This window comes from Salvelinus fontinalis, chromosome 5 (assembly GCF_029448725.1).
Source record: "Salvelinus fontinalis isolate EN_2023a chromosome 5, ASM2944872v1, whole genome shotgun sequence".
Lineage (NCBI taxonomy): Eukaryota > Metazoa > Chordata > Actinopteri > Salmoniformes > Salmonidae > Salvelinus > Salvelinus fontinalis.
In genome coordinates this window covers 34,576,786-34,593,499 of record NC_074669.1, presented here as the reverse complement: position 1 = coordinate 34,593,499, position 16,714 = coordinate 34,576,786, and the positions used below count along the sequence as shown (strand labels likewise).

Below are 16,714 nucleotides of genomic sequence, written 5' to 3'. Positions count from 1 at the left end.
CACAAACTCATCCTCGGCCTCCCGTGGCTCCAACTTTGTAACCCCACCATCTCCTGATCAAAGATGAGAATCACCGCCTGGGGACCAGGATGCCGGAGGACCTTATTTCCCGCACCCTGTGGTTCCACATCAGTGGAGGGTCCTGTGAGTGTCTTCCAGCCCATCAATCGGTCCTCCCATATCATTGGCCCTGTGTTTTGGGATGTAGATGTGGACATCCGCCAGGCTCTGGAGAGAACTCGCTCCTGCCACCTGCCCTCTCGAGCGCATCTACGTTCCCACGGGGGTGAGAGATCGGCTGTTGACCTGGGCACACACATCCCTTGCCGTTGGACACCCAGGTATTACAACATCATCCAATCCCTCCAATAAATACTGGTGGCCCACCTTGGCGCAGGACGTCCCCCACTATGTCAACTCATGTTCAGAATGTACTCAATCCATCTGTCCATAGACCTTGCAATGGAAATCTCCCCTTTTCTGAAGGTTTTACCACTATTCTGGTTGTTTTTTCTAAATCCTGCTGTTCTATCCCTCTCTCTGGTCTACCTACCGCTCTCCAGGTTGCTGAGGCACTATTCCAGCACTATGGCCTTCCTGGAGGACATCGTTTCCACCGTGGTCTCCAATTCACGTTGCGGTTCTGGAAAGCTTTTATGGAGAAGCTGAGGGCCACGGTAAACCTCACATCGGGGTACCGGCCTCAGTCTAACAAGGAGGTGGAGAGGACCTGGGAAGGTCAACCATGGTTTGAGTTTCAGGGAGGCTGGGCGGAGGGTCCAGCCTAACTTCAGTCGCTACACTGCAGCAAGTGTCATCCGGACATTTCGAAATGAGGACAGGTAAGTAAACCTACCCTCTATATCATGCTACTGTACTTACAGCACTACAGTAACATTTAATTTCATACTGAAAGAAATCTTGCACCGTAACTGTTCACATCATGTTTTAGCAGAATTGCTAGACGACCCTTCAATGGAGGAAGAAACCGGCTGTTCACAGCAGAGCTGGAACAACACATAGTGAATATGTTCATTTCAAAGAACAGCGTACGCTTACAACATCTGCAACACCATATCATCTCTGACAACACAACATTCAGTAACATAAATAGGTTGAGTTTATCCGCACTTAGCCGTCTCCTGAAACACCATCAGATTTGTAAGAAGCAGCTCTACAGAGTACCATTTGAGTGACATTCTGACAGAGTGAAACAACTGCGCTACTTACAAGTAAGATATACTATCCAGCCCACTAGATGGCAGCAGTGTATGTGAAAAGTTTTAGACTGATCCAATGAACCATTGCATTTATTTTCAAAACGTTGAATCAAGACTGCACAAATGTTTCTAATTTGTTTATTAATAACTTTTCATGTTCAAAATTGTGCACTCTCCTCTAACAATAGTATGGTATTCTTTCACTAATAGCTACTGTAAAATGGACAGTGTAGATAGATTAACATTAACAGATGCCTCACAGGTCCTCAACTGGCAGCTTCATTAAATAGTACCCGCAAAACACCAGTCTCAACATCAACAGTGAAAAGGCAAATCCAGGATGCTGGCCTTCTAGGCAGAGTTGCAAAGAAAAAGCCATATCTCAGACTGGCCAATAAAAAGAAAAGATTAAGATGGGAAAAAGAACACAGACACTGGACAGAGGAACTCTGCCTAGAAGGCCAGCATCCCAGAGTCACCTCTTCACTGTTGATGTTGAGACTGGTGTTTTACGGGTAATAAACTCAGCAAAAAAACATCTGAGTCAATTGGAGGTGTACCTGTGGATGTATTTCAAGGCCTACCTTCCAACTCAGTGCCTCTTTGCTTGACATCATGGGAAAATCAAAAGAAATCAGCCAAGACCTCAGAAAAAAAATTGTAGCCCTCCACCAGTCTGGTTCATCCTTGGGAGCAATTTCCAAACGCCTGAAGGTACCATGTTCATCTGTACAAACAATAGTACACAAGTATAACACCATGGGACCACGCAGCAGTCATACCGCTCAGGAAGAAGACGCGTTCTGTCTCCTAGAGATGAACGTACTTTGGTACAAAAAGTGCAAAGCAAATCCAGAACAACAGCAAAGGACTTTGAATATGCTGGAGGAAACAGGTACAAAGGTATCTATATCCTCAGTAAAACTAATTCTATATCGACATAACTTGAAAGGCCGCTCAGCAAGGAAGAATCCACTGCTCCAAAACCGCCATAAAAAAAGCCAGGCTATGGTTTGCAACTGCACATGGGGACAAAGATCATATTTTTTGGAGAATTGTCCTCTGGTCTGATGAAAGAAAAATAGAACTGTTTGGCCATAATGACCATCATTATGTTTGGAGGAAAAAGGGGGAGGCTTGCACGCCGACGAACACCATCCCAACCGTGAAGCACAGGGGTGGCAGCATCATGTTGTGGGGGTGCTTTGCTGCAGGAGGGACTGGTACACTTCACAAAATAGATGGCATCATGAGGGAGAAAATTATGTGGATATATTGAAGCAACATCTCAAGACATCAGTCAGGAAGTTAAAACTTGGTCGCAAATGGGTCTTCCAAATGGACAATGACCCCAAGCATACTTCCAAAGTTGTGACAAAATGGCTTAAGGACAACAAAGTCAAGGTATTGGAGTGGCCATCACAAAGCCCTGACCTCAATCCCATAGAAAATTTGTGGGCAGAACTGAAAATGCAAGGAGGCCTACAAACCTGACTCCGTTACACCAGCTCTGTCAGGAGGAATGGGCCAAAATTCATCCAACTTATTGTGGGAAGCTTGTGGAAGGCTACCCAAAATGTTTGACCCAAGTTAAACAATTTAAAGGCAATGCTACCAAATACTAATTGAGTGTATGTAAACTTCTGACTGACTGGGAATGTGATGAAAGAAATAAAAGCTGAAATAAATCATTCTCTCTACTATTATTCTGACATTTCACATTCTTATAATAAAGTGGTGATCCTAACTGACTTAAGACAGGGAATTTTTACTAGGATTAAATGTCAGGAATTGTGAAAACCTGAGTTTAAATGCATTTGGCTAAGATGTATGTAAACTTCCGACTTCAACTGTATGCCCATACAAAAATATAAAATACTTAAGTATTACTTTCATAACAGAACATACTGTACATTAGAAACAGCAAAGTGCACAAACAAACATGGCTAGGAATCAAAATAAATAGAAAATTATAAGTCAGGGTAATATTAAACACTCACAAAGGTAATATTAAACACTCACAAAGGTAATATTGAACACTCACAAAGGTAGATACATTAAATACAAGTCTTAGGTAGGCAGTTTACTGTAGAGCAGAGGGAAATTGCAGTGTAGAAGAACCCCATAGCGTATATTTTATCTTTTTAAATTTACTAAAGTGTAAGACATCATTAATCCACACAAAATGAGGAGGAGAGGGCCATTTCTAGAAGTCAAATCAACCTTCTTGCCAACAAACTCAAAGGCTACAAAGTCAGATTTATATTTTGGTATTGTTATAGTATCAGGTAGTACCCCAAAGAATGATGTTATGGCAGTAGGAGCAAAGGGCACTTTAGACAATCCTTTAGATATAGTTATGTAGAGAAGAGCAGGACCAAAACATATTTATTAATGAAGCAGGACCTTGCCGGCATCTGTCGCAAACAGGGTCGATATCAGGATAGATCTTAGAGAGCCTGAGTTTAGTCCAGTGAGTGCGGTGGATGATTCTGCATTAGATCAAACCATGTTTGACACAAATAGAAGAGAAGTGGACACGGTACAGAATATCTTCCAATGTGTCATCAGTAAACTCATCACCTAGATACTGTCCCATAAAGTTTTAATAGCTGTGAATGAAGAATTGTGAAAATAGTACATTTTATCATAGCTATAAGAAATATAAGAAACCTTTTACAGTTGGGGATTGTTTAAAAAATGTGTCAGTGGGAGGGCCCACAGGAAGAGTGGGGAATTGAGATGTAATGTCACGGACAAAACTTGCGCACTTGTAAATATCTAAAGAAATGACTATTCGGAGGGTGGAATTTAGCTGAGAGTTGTTGGAACGATGCAAACATGCTGTCAATATGCAAATAAGTGAATGATTTGATGCCATGGATGAACCACATGGAGAAGGCTCCATCTACTAGGGATGGATGGAAAACGTGATTTCCAAGTAGAGGGGCCCTTGATGAATAGGTTTGCAAACCAAAGCGACGTCTAAACTGGTTCAAGATCTTGAGAGCGGTTTTTACTATGATGTTTTTGGTAGCAGAGTGGATAGGGGAACGTGTCAAAGCAGCCAGTGAGGATGGCATACATGAGGAAGATTCTATCTTCAACCATGCTGGAATGATATCTGGGGTATCTGCACGGATCCAGTACAGAATTACACGGAAGTTGGCAGCCCAAAAGTAGAAGTGGAAATTAGGTAGGGCCATGCCCTGTAAGACTTTAGGCCTCAAAAGGCTATTTTACATGAGAATCGGAATGACTGTTCGGGACATTTAATAATATAGTGTAGAGGTGGCAGCCAATCAGATTGGAGGCGACGCTGAAAGCCACAAGTTATTTTTGGTCATGCGTTACCATAAATGTCCTCCTTGTTCATCATGTTAAGTTAGTACACGGCAGATTCGTTGAATATCTATGCATATTACATATTCTAATGTAATAGTAATAATATTAACATTGCTGATCACATGGTAATAAAGTGGTAACTTTTGTAAATGTTGGATTTGCATAGGCTCTTGAAGAACTCAAACGCCTCTGTTAGCCTCGTTGAAGCTACAATACTGTCAGTGATCAACCTTCACATGTGATGACAATACAACAGAACAGATGATGACAATGCAATGAACAGGAATGACATTTACTTTAACAGCTGCCCCTCCAACAAATATATCTTAAAGCCACGCCCCCAGAACCCGTTGCTACATTGAACCAGTAGCCTTTTCCTGCAGTCAAATGACCTGGTGGCCTCATGGGTGGAATGTTATTAATATTTTTCATAACTTCATAATTAATAAACATTTTTTTTTTTTTAAACAAGCCAAAAATCCGGTGTTTCTATGTCAAACGGTTTTGTTATATTTCAGTCTTCTGTGATGTATAATATTGGGATAGAAACTCAAAATTGAATACATTTCAATTATATATCTGACATGGTACAGGTGTCTCCTTTTTTTGAAGCCCATAACAATGTGTGTGAGGTGTATACTTTTGTTTCAAAGTAGGTTGGTTTAAGTCTACCAAGAAACACACTGTGTGACCCTGATTTAGCCACTGCAGTAAAAGGTTAAAGGTTCCTCCAAGAACACCTCAACTAACCATAGGTGCAAATACGAACCATTGACTAACAATGGTTCCTTGAAGATCTCCAGTGTTCCTTCGAGTCACTGCTAATTCTAAGAGTGCAGGGTTGACGCGTATGTCAGTACATTGCATTCAATGGGAAAAGAAGAGCGTCAACCAACTCATGCTATATCAATACGTTGCATTTAATGGGAAAAGATGAGTGAGGGAGAGATGGGGAGGCAGAATAAGACAGATCTTATTCTGATACTTGAATTACTGCGAGTGATTGTAGCTTTTGGCTTTAGCGTTCCTATAATAGATCCTTTCCAACCCCAAGGACTACCGGCCTGCTTCTCCCTTCCATATTTCCCATGTGTGTCTGTGTACAGCAAAATCAACAGTGTACATTTAACTCTGAAAGTGTAAAATGTACAACATTGTCAGTGAACATATGTCTCCCACTGTACTGGTGTTAAAATAACACTTTTGAAAGTGTTAAATATTTAACTCTGAAAGTATAAAATGTACACTATTTGTAGTCCTACTGTAATGGTGTTAAAATAACACTCTGTTGCATTGGATATTAACTTGTGGAGCTAGAGCAAGTCTTCAGGTCTCGGTCAAGGTTACTCCTCACAGGAGTATTGTTCACCAAAGAGAGAGAGAAAAGAGTTCAGTCTCAGAGAGATGTTACCCCTGTGACTAAGAGTGTGGGGGGGTTCATTTCACACCTCAGGCGTGGATGGAGGTGGAGGGAGGGGCTGATGTACAGTGCACCTGTGTGAGAGGCAAGGGCAAACACAGTCTCAGGAGAGGACACGGTCTGTTGGTGATCCCTGCTTCCCCCTCCCTCTCTAACTCCCTCTTTCTTCACTCCTCTCCCTGATGACCGCTAATGATCGCCTGGACTCTACGCTAACACTGAAATAACTTTGGAAAATCTGATTTTTCTGACTCATTAGTTGTGCTCAGTGAACCAGCCTATAGATTCTTTCCAGCTAAATTCATGAATCAAACCAGCAGGTTTCAACAGTGAGGCAACCTCTGAGCAGGGGTTAGCCACCGGACCAGGTGGTAACATTATTTACAGTGCCATGATCGAGTTGGAGGAAGGGAGAGAGAGAAATAAACAGAGAAAAGAGAAGGGATACTTAGTCAGTTGCACAGCTGAATGCATTCAACCAAAATGTGTCTTCCACATTTAACCCAAGCCCTGAGGTTGCTGTGGGCTACCTTAATCGAAATCATCAGTGCCCAGGGAGCAGTTATTGGGGGTTAACTGCCTTGTTCAAGGGCACCACCCACTGCTCCTAACCACTGAGAGAGAAGTTTAGAAAACTGTATGTTATTTATCTTTGTGTTGCATAACATTCCTCCACCAATCAATGTACAAGCAAAAACACAGCTAATACAGCAAAACAGACAATCCTAAAAATCTCCTTGCAATAGAGCATGCTAGGACACATTATTATGTATGGTTCTATGTAGAACCCTTCTTGCCTTCCATGGAATCATCAAGAACCCTTCTTCCAAAAACGGTTCTTAGAATGTTAAAGGTTGTAGGTAGAACCCTTGTCTTCCAAAAAGGGTTCTTCTGATCAAAACGGTTATTGGTAGTACCCTATCCCTCTGCAAAGAACCCTTTTGGAACCCTTTTTTCTAAGAGTGTAGAATGTAGTTATCAGAGTGCAGCTAATCGCAGAGCGTATGTACACTGTTTCCTAATGCAACTTAGCCTATGTAACACATCATAGCATGTACTTATAGGAGTGTTAACGACTGCCAGTTACACAGGCATTGTTGTTGGCAACAACAGGTGGTCTGTCCTTTATCTAAAGGGAAAATATCTTTCTGACGACCCTGTCTGTCACTGGACAGTGTACTGCCCTTACTGACACACTGTAACCCCATATACTGACAGAGGAAAGATACTAAAGAGTTGCTGGGAGTTACTGGGGAGTTTGGTGTATGGCATGAGGTAGGTGCCGCAGACACTTCGTGTTTTTGATTTAACTGAGCTGGAAGACCAGGTGTGTTGCATTTAGGCAATCACTGAACTGATCAATTAGCTCAGTTGGTCAGGTGTGGTGCCTAGTTGGAACAAAATCCTGCAGTGCCTGCAGCACTCCAGAAACAGGGTTGCCAAACCCTGCTGTAGGGGTTAGGGGTCAAGCTTTGCTCACGAATGAAAATGTCTATCTATACTGAACAAAACTATAAATGCACATGCCTAATTTTACTCAGCTACAGTTCAAATAAGGAAATCATTCAATTTAAATACATAAATTAGGCCTTAATCTATGGATTTCACAAGACTGAGAATACAGATATGCATCTGTTGGTAACAGATACCTTTAAAAAAGGTAGGGGCGTGGAGCAGAAAACCAATCAGTATCTGGTGTGTCTGCCATTTGCCTCATGCAGAGTGACACATCTCCTTCACATAGAGTTGATCAGGCTGTTGATTGTGGCCTGTGGAATGTTGTAACACTCTTCAATGGCTGTGCGGAGTTCCTGGATATTGGCGGGAACTGGAACACTGTTGTACACATTGATCCAGAGCATCCCAAACATGCTTAACGGGTAACATGTCTGGTAAGTATGCAGGCCACGGAAGAACTGGGACATTTTCAGCTTCCAGGAATTTTGTACAGATCCTTGCGACATGCTGAAACATTAAGTAATGGCGGCGGATGAATGGCACAACAATGGGCCTCAGGATCTCGTCACTGTATCTCCATCCATTCAAATTGCCATTGATAAAATGCAATTGTGTTTGTTGTCCGTAGCTTATGCCTGCCCATACCATAACCCCATCACCACAATGGGGAACTCTGTTCACAATGTTGACATAAGCAAACCCGCTCGCCCACACAACGTCTACGGTTGTGAGGCCAGTTGGACGTACTGCCAAATTCTTTAAAACAATGTTGGAGGCGCCTTATGGTAGAGAAGTTAACATTCAATTCTCTGGCAACAGCTCTGGTAGACATTCCTGCAGTCAGCATGCCAATTGCATACTTCCTCAACTTGAGACACCTGTGGCATTGTGTTGTGCAAAAAAACAACACAGAGTGGCCTTTTATTTTCCCCCAGCACAAGGTGCACCTGTGTAATGATCATGCCATTTAATCAGCTTCTTGATATGCCACACCTGTCATGTGGATTGATTGTCTTGGCAAAGGAGAAATGCTCACTAATGGGGATGTAAACACATTTGTGCACAAAAGTTGAGAGAAATAAGCTTTTTTGTGCAAATGGAACATTTCTGGAGTCTTATTTCAGCTCATGAAACATGGGACCAATACTTTACATGTTGAGTTTATAATTTCTTTCAGTGTATGTCAATCTGTCACAAACATGCAAGAAAAAACAATGTAAACCAGGTCATCACTTTATGTCTGGTCACAGTATTCACAGTGTTACAGTGCAGTGAAGGGTCTTGCTGGATGACCCTCTGGCCTTCGGTTACAGGAAGCCCCTTGAAACGCCTGTGTTACGGGAAGAATGAGAGCTGGATCCGCCCATGCAGACCTACATACATCTCTCACTAGCCATAGAGCGGGGTCGACAGGGTCGGTGGAGGGGTGGGCATGGGTTGGAGCTGGTGTATTAGATTCCACCTACATTCCATGATTTAACAACATGGGTTTGTCACCGAAGAACTCATTAAATGAAAAGAGGAGACGGAGGACTTGGGAGACAAAACCCATGATAAAAAAATTGCTGTGTCAGCTGGGTCGTTCCACCAATTAGGTGCCTTTTGAGTATTGTAAAACATTTGATTTCACATCATTCTGTCATAATGAGCACGTTCAACTTAATAAAAAACATATTTTCTCATCTAAAAGAAATACTGTAGTAAGTGGCTAATAAGTGCCAAATAAAATAAGAGGGTTGACAAATGCGTCTTAAAATCAGCCAGAAGTCCCCTTGTGACAGGGGGAATGGAAGCTTGTTGTGTGCAACAGGGAGGGATCTTCACACATTTCTTTATTGCTCAAGCATTTCTAGCCTGTCTATATATGGGTAACGGGGTTGACGTGTTATGCTCGATCAGCTCAGTTTTCCACCACAAAAGAGGAGAACCAGCTTATACACTATGATTTGACTATTAGATGCTCAATATTTATTATGAAAAATATATTTGAGAAGGAAGAGTTTCATCATGTTAAAACGAGAGCTCAGTGCACGTAACATGGTTGACCTTAAAATGAGTGACAGGGTTTTATTTACCTTTAAAATAAATAATTAAATCACATGAAATAAATAATCATCTTCAGAAATTACTTTGTCAAAGGAACAAAATAACTAGGGATTTACAATGTTGGTGAAAACTTGGAAAAATGTGTGTTTTAAGTGTGTTACATGCATCCTAGAAGTCACAGAGGATGCTTAGAGGAACATATCAAAATTCGGAATTTTTGAACTTTAGCAAGTCTTTATTCATATGACAAAATCTCATTTAAATAATTGTACATGTGGTCTATATTAAAAGGGACTTCATTTAATATAACAGGCTTTTACAGTTCAATACTTGTGCACAATTTCTACTTAACATTTCAGAGGAATGCATAAGGCACTAATTTCGTGGAACGACCCAGCTACCTGTGCTGAAATGTGTGCTAGCAGTAGCATAATGGAGGTTTGAGCAGGGAAGAGGGAGGACATGAGACGTTCTAAGATATTTACTGTGCCTTCAGAAAGTATTCATACACCTTGACTTATTCAACATTTTATGTTGCAGACTGAATTCAACATTGATTATAATTTTGTCGCACCCATCTATACACAATACATCACAATGACAAAGTGAAAACGTGTTTTATACATTTTTGCTAATTTATTGAAAATTGAATACAGAAATATCTTATTGACATAATTTTTCACACCCCAAAGTCAATCCTTTGTAGAAGCACCTTCATCAGCGATTAGTGAATCTTTTTGGGTACGTTTCTAAGAGCTTTCCACACTTGGGTTGCGCAACATTTGCCAATTATTCTTAAAACAATTATTCAAGCTCTGTCAAATTGGTTTTTGATCATTGCTAGACAACCATTTTCAAGTCGTGCCATAGATTTTCAAGTAGATTTAAGTCAAAGCTGTAGCTCAGCCACTCAGGAACATTCACTGTCTTCTTGGTAAGCAACTACAGTGTAGTTTTGGCCTTATGTTTAGGTTATTGTCCTGCTGAAAGGTCAATTTATCTCCCAGTGTCTGGTGGGAAGCAGGCTGAACCAGGTTTTCCTCTAGGATTTTGCCTGTGCTGAGCTCCATTTAGTTTCTTTTTATCCTGAAAAACTCCCCAGTCCTTAACGATTACAAGCATACCCATAACATAATGCAGCCAACACTTGCTTGAAAATATGGAGAGTGGTACTCAGTGATGTGTTGTATTGATACGCCATCCAAAGTGTAATTAATAACTTCACCAAGCTCAAAGAGATATTCAATGTCTGCTTTTTTATTTTTACCAGTCTACCAATGGGTGCCCTTCTTCGTGAGGTATTGGAAAACCTCCCTAGTGTTTGTGGTTGAATCTGTGTTTGAAATTCATTGCTTGACTGAGGGACCTTACAAATAATTGTATGTGTGGGGTTTAGAGTAATCATTCAAAAGTCATGTTAATGTCACGCCCTGGCCTTAGTATTATTTGTTTTCTTTATTATTTTAGTTAGGTCAGGGTGTGACATGGGGAATGTTTGTGTTTTATAGGTTTTGGGTGGTTATATGGTAAAGGGGGTGTTGGGTGTAGTGTATGGGTTTGTGTTGAGTGCATGTGTCTAGCTGTGTCTATGTTGGTGTAGTTGTCTAGGAGAGTCTATGGTTACCTGAATGGGTTCCCAATTAGAGACAGCTGATTTCTGTTGTCTCTGATTGGGAGCCATATTTAGGGTGGCCATAGGCTTTCATTTGATGTGGGTAATTGTCTATGTTATACGTTTGTAGCCTGTGTGTGCACTTCGTTATTAGCTTCACGATCGTTGTTTTGTTTAGTGTGTAAGTGTTTTTGTTTCGTTTTAACTTCGTATTCATTAAAAGGAATATGGCTTATTTTCCTACTGCTGCGTTTTGGTCCGTCAATCCTCCACACGATCGTGACAGAATTACCCACCAATACAGGACCAAGCGGCATGTAAAGCGGCAACAGGACCCACCTACACAGGATTCTTGGACATGGGAGGAGATACTGGATGGTAAGGGGCCGTGGGCACAACCGGGAGAATATCGCCTTCCTCGTGAAGAGCTGGAGGCAGCTAAAGCCGAGAGGAGGCGATATGAGGAGGCAGCACGGAGACAAGGCTGGAAGCCCGTGAGTACAACCCAAAAATTTCTTGGGGGGGGCCTTAAAGGGAGTGTGGCGAAGTCAGGTAGGAAACCTGCGCCTACTCCATGTACTTACCGTGGATAGCGAGAGTACGGGCAGACACCGTGTTACGCAGTAGAGCGCACGGTGTCTCCTGTAAGCGTGCATAGCCCGGTTCGGTACATTTCAGCTCCACGTATCTGCCAGGCTAGACTGAGCGTTGAGCCGTATGTCATGAAGCCGGCCCAACGCATCTGGTCACCAGTGCGTCTCCTCGGGCCGGCGTACATGGCACCAGCCTTACGCATGGTGTCCCCGGTTCGCCTACATAGGCCGGTGCGGGTTATTCCACCTCCCCGCACTGGTCAGGCGACGGGGAGCATACAACCAGGTAAGGTTGGGCAGGCTCGGCGCTCAAGGGAGCCAGTACGCATGCACGGTCCGGTGTTTCCGGCGCCACCTCCCCCCCCTACCCAGTACCACCAGTGCCTCCTCCACGCACTAGCCCTATGGTGCGTGTCTCCAGCCCTTTACCACCAGTGCATAAACCACGCACCAAGCCTCCTGTGTGTCCCCAGAGTCCTGTGCGTCCTGTTGCTGCTCCCCGCACTAGCCCTGAGATGCGTGTCCCCAGTCCGGTACCACCAGTTCCGGCACCACGCACTAGGCCTAATGTGCGCTCCCAGGGTCCAGTATGCCCTGTTCCTGCTCCCCGCACTAGCCCTGAGATGCGTGTCCCCAGCCCGGTACCACCAGTTCCGGCACCACGCACCAGGCCTACAGTGCGCCTCAGCCGGCAAGAGTCTGTCGTCTGCACAGCGATGCCTGAACTGCCCGTCTGCCAAGCGCCATCTGAGCCATCCGTCTACCCAGCGCCATCTGAGCCATCCGTCTACCCAGCGCCATCTGAGCCATCCGTCTACCCAGTGCCATCTGAGCCATCCGTCTACCCAGCGCCATCTGAGCCATCCGTCTACCCAGCGCCATCTGAGCCATCCGTCTACCCAGCGCCATCTGAGCCATCCGTCTACCCAGCGCCATCTGAGCCATCCGTCTACCCAGCGCCATCTGAGCCATCCGTCTGCCCCGAGCCATTAGAGCCGCCCGTCTGTCCCGAGCCGTCAGAGCCGTTCGTCAGTCAGGAGCCGCTAGAGCCATTCGTCAGACAGGATCTGCCAGAGCCGCCAACCAGACAGGATCTGCCAGAGCCGCCAACCAGACAGGATCTGCCAGAGCCGCCAACCAGACAGGATCTGCCAGAGCCGCCAACCAGACAGGATCTGCCAGAGCCGCCAACCAGACAGGATCTGCCAGAGCCGCCAACCAGACAGGATCTGCCAGAGCCGCCAACCAGACAGGATCTGCCAGAGCCGCCAACCAGACAGGATCTGCCAGAGCCGTCAGCCAGCCATGAGCAGCCAGATCCGTCAGCCAGCCATGAGCAGCCAGATCCGTCAGCCAGCCATGAGCAGCCAGATCCGTCAGCCAGCCATGAGCAGCCAGATCCGTCAGCCAGCCATGAGCAGCCAGATCCGTCAGCCAGCCATGAGCAGCCAGATCCGTCAGCCAGCCATGAGCAGCCAGATCCGTCAGCCAGCCATGAGCAGCCAGATCCGTCAGCCAGCCATGAGCAGCCAGATCCGTCAGCCAGCCATGAGCAGCCAGATCCGTCAGCCAGCCATGAGCAGCCAGATCCGTCAGCCAGCCATGAGCAGCCAGATCCGTCAGCCAGCCATGGGCCGTCCCTCAGTCCGGAGCTGCCGTCCCTCAGTCCGGAGCTGCCGTCCCTCAGTCCGGAGCTGCCGTCCCTCAGTCCGGAGCTGCCGTCCCTCAGTCCGGAGCTGCCGTCCCTCAGTCCGGAGCTGCCGTCCCTCAGTCCGGAGCTGCCGTCCCTCAGTCCGGAGCTGCCGTCCCTCAGTCCGGAGCTGCCGTCCCTCAGTCCGGAGCTGCCGTCCCTCAGTCCGGAGCTGCCCCTTATCCTGGTGCTGCCCCTTAGTCCGGAGCTGCCCCTTAGTCCGGAGCTGCCCCTTAGTTCGGAACTGCCCCTTAATTCAGTGGGGTTAATGTGGAGGGGGGTCATTTGGAGGAAGCTAAGGAGGCGGTTAGTGACTGTGGTGGGGTGGGGACCACGACCAGTGCCGGAGCCGCCACCGTGGAAGGAAGCCCACCCAGACCCTCCCCTAGACTGTAATGGTGCGCCCGGAGTTCGCACTTTAAGGGGGGGGTTATGTCACGCCCTGGCCTTAGTATTATTTGTTTTCTTTATTATTTTAGTTAGGTCAGGGTGTGACATGGGGAATGTTTGTGTTTTATAGGTTTTGGGTGGTTATATGGTAAAGGGGGTGTTGGGTGTAGTGTATGGGTTTGTGTTGAGTGCATGTGTCTAGCTGTGTCTATGTTGGTGTAGTTGTCTAGGAGAGTCTATGGTTACCTGAATGGGTTCCCAATTAGAGACAGCTGATTTCTGTTGTCTCTGATTGGGAGCCATATTTAGGGTGGCCATAGGCTTTCATTTGATGTGGGTAATTGTCTATGTTATACGTTTGTAGCCTGTGTGTGCACTTCGTTATTAGCTTCACGATCGGTGTTTTGTTTAGTGTGTAAGTGTTTTTGTTTCGTTTTACCTTCGTATTCATTAAAAGGAATATGGCTTATTTTCCTACTGCTGCGTTTTGGTCCGTCAATCCTCCACACGATCGTGACAGTTAAACAATATTATTGCACACAGAGTGAGTTCATGCAACTTATTCTGACTTTTTAAGTACATTTTTACTCATGAACTTATTTAGGTTTGCCATAACAAAGGGGTTCAATACTTATTGACTCAAGACCTTTTCACTATTCATTTAAATTTTACAACCACAATTCCACTTTGACATTATGGGGTATTGTGTGTTGACCAGTGACAAAACAAATCTAAATTGAACCATAAAAACATCAGGCTGTAACACTACAAAATGTGGAAAAAGTCAAGGGGTGTGAATACTTTCTGAAGGCAGTGTATGTACACTTTTAGAATTAAGGAACTTTGTCCTTGTCAAGGAACCCTGGTGTTGCAGTCAATTAATTAATATTTGCATCTTCGGTTAGTTGAGAATAATTGGAGGAACGTTTAATGTTTCAATGTAGCACAGGGGTCCTGGAGAAACCTTTTTGTAGGCGTCTGTGGAGCACTTTGTATTCATTTTGATGTTGGATTTGTTGCGATGACAGACTCAGAAGAAGAGGAAAATGTGTGGTTTTCGGCAATGGCTTAATGGGATAGCTAGCAACTTCCAAACAATTACCAATTCCTATATGAGTACTATTTTCAAAGCAATGTTGAATAATACAACATTTGCTGTCAAAACAATTAAATGATGACTGTAGCCCCCTGTTTTAATTAATACAAGTTTGGTTGATGATAATGACATTTGTTCATGATGATAATTATTAGGTGTTGGCTTAGGTTGCTAGTTAGCTATATCATCTGAAGAGTTTAATTACAAAATGCTATACAGTGCATTTGGAAAATATTCAGACCCCTTGACTGTTTCCACATTTTGTTACGTTACAGCCCTATTTTAAAATGTATTAAATATTTTTTTCCCCTAATACATCTACACACAATCCCCCATAATGACAAAGCAAAAACAGGTTTCTAGAAATTTGTGCAAATGTATAAATAAAAACAACAGAAATATCACATTTACATAAGTACATAAGTATTCAGACCATTTACTCAGTACTTTGTTGAAGCACCATTGGCAGCGGTTACAGCCTTGAGTCTTCTTGGGTATGACGCTGCAAGCTTGGCACACCTGTATTTGGGAAGTTTCTCCCATTCTTCACTGCAGATCCCCTCAAGCTCTGTTAGGTTGGATGGGGAGTGTCGCTGTACAGATCTTTTCATGTCTCACCAGAGATGTTCGATCGGGTTCAAGTCCGGGCTCTGGCTGGGCCACTCAAGGACATTCAGAGACTTGTTCCGAAGCCACTCCTGCGTTGTCTTGGCTGTGTGCTTAGGGTCGTTGTCCTCTTTGAAGGTGAACCTTCGTCCCAGTCTGTGGTCCTGAGCGCTCTGGAGTAGGTTTTCATCAAAGATCTCTCTGTACTTTGCTCCGTTCATCTTTCCCTCGATCCTGACTAATCTCCAGTCCCTGCCGCTGAAAAACATCCCCATAGCATGATGCTGCCACCACCATGATACAGCAAAGGGATGGTGCCAGGTTTCCTCCAGACATGACACTTGGCCTTCAGGCCAAAGAGTTCAATTTTGGTTTCATCAGACCAGAGAATCTTGTTCCTCATGGTCTGAGAGTCCTTTAGGTGCCTTTTGGCGAACTACAAGAGGGCTGTCATGTGCCTTTTACTGAGGAGTGGCTTTTGTCCGGCCACTCTACCATAAAGGCCTGATGGTTGTCCTTCTGGAAGGTTCTCCCATTTCCACAGAGGAACTCTGGAGCTCTGTCAGTGACCATTGGGTTCTTGGTCACCTCCCTGACCAAGGCTCTTCTCCCTCGATTGCTCAGTTTGGTCGGGAGGCCAGCTCTAGAAAGAGTCTTGGTGGTTCCAAACTTCTTCCATTTAAGAATGATGGCGGAGGGCCTCCCGGGTGGCGCAGTGGTCTAGGGCTAACTGCGCCACCAGAGTCTCTGGGTTCGCGCCCAGGCTCTGTCGCAGCCGGCCGCGACCGGGAGGTCCGTGGGGCGACGCACAATTGGCATAGCGTCGTCCGGGGTAGGGAGGGTTTGGCCGGTAGGGATATCCTTGTCTCATCGCGCTCCAGCGACTCCTGTGGCGGGCCGGGCGCAGTGCGCGCCAACCAAGGGGGCCAGGTACACGGTGTTTCCTCCGACACATTGGTGCGGCTGGCTTCCGGGTTGGAGGTGCGCTGTGTTAAGAAGCAGTACGGCTGGTTGGGTTGTGCTTCGGAGGACGCATGGCTTTCGACCTTCGTCTCTCCCGAGCCCGTACGGGAGTTGTAGCGATGAGACAAGGTAGTAATTACTAGCGATTGGATACCACGAAAATTGGGGATAAAATGGGATAAAAATAAAAAAAATACAAAAATAAAAAATAAAAAGAATGATGGCGGCCACTGTGTTCTTGGGGACCTTCAATGCTGCAGACATTTTTTGGTACC

The 16,714-nt window shown here is 44.9% G+C and overlaps 1 protein-coding gene across 1 annotated transcript in view; it reads left to right on the top strand.

The window, feature by feature from the left end:
• Nucleotides 1-683: 683 nt before the first annotated feature.
• The window catches only part of LOC129855511 (collagen alpha-1(XXIV) chain-like), a 245,152-nt gene continuing 229,121 nt past the window's right edge, over nt 684-16,714 (top strand). The window contains exon 1 of the mRNA XM_055923240.1: nt 684-842. The gene's annotated coding sequence lies outside the window, so the exon portion shown is untranslated. The remainder of the gene's footprint in view (nt 843-16,714) is intronic.